Raw genomic sequence first — 238 nt, 5'->3', positions numbered from 1 at the left:
TTTTGTGTATGGTGTTAGAGGGTATTCTAATTTCATTCTTTTACATGTACCTGTCCAGGTTTCCCAGCACCACTTATTGAAGAGACTGTCTCTTCTCCGTTGTAAACTAAAAATAGAACTACCATATGACCCAGCAATCCCACTACTGGGCATATACCCTGAGAAAACCATAATTCAAATAGACTCATGTACCTCAATGTTCACTGCAGCTCTATTTACAATAGCCGGGACATGGAAG

The sequence above is a fragment of the Physeter macrocephalus genome, chromosome 21 (assembly GCF_002837175.3).
Source record: "Physeter macrocephalus isolate SW-GA chromosome 21, ASM283717v5, whole genome shotgun sequence".
NCBI classification, from domain to species: domain Eukaryota; kingdom Metazoa; phylum Chordata; class Mammalia; order Artiodactyla; family Physeteridae; genus Physeter; species Physeter macrocephalus.
The sequence above is the reverse complement of the archived record's forward strand: the minus strand, read 5'-3'. Positions refer to the sequence as shown.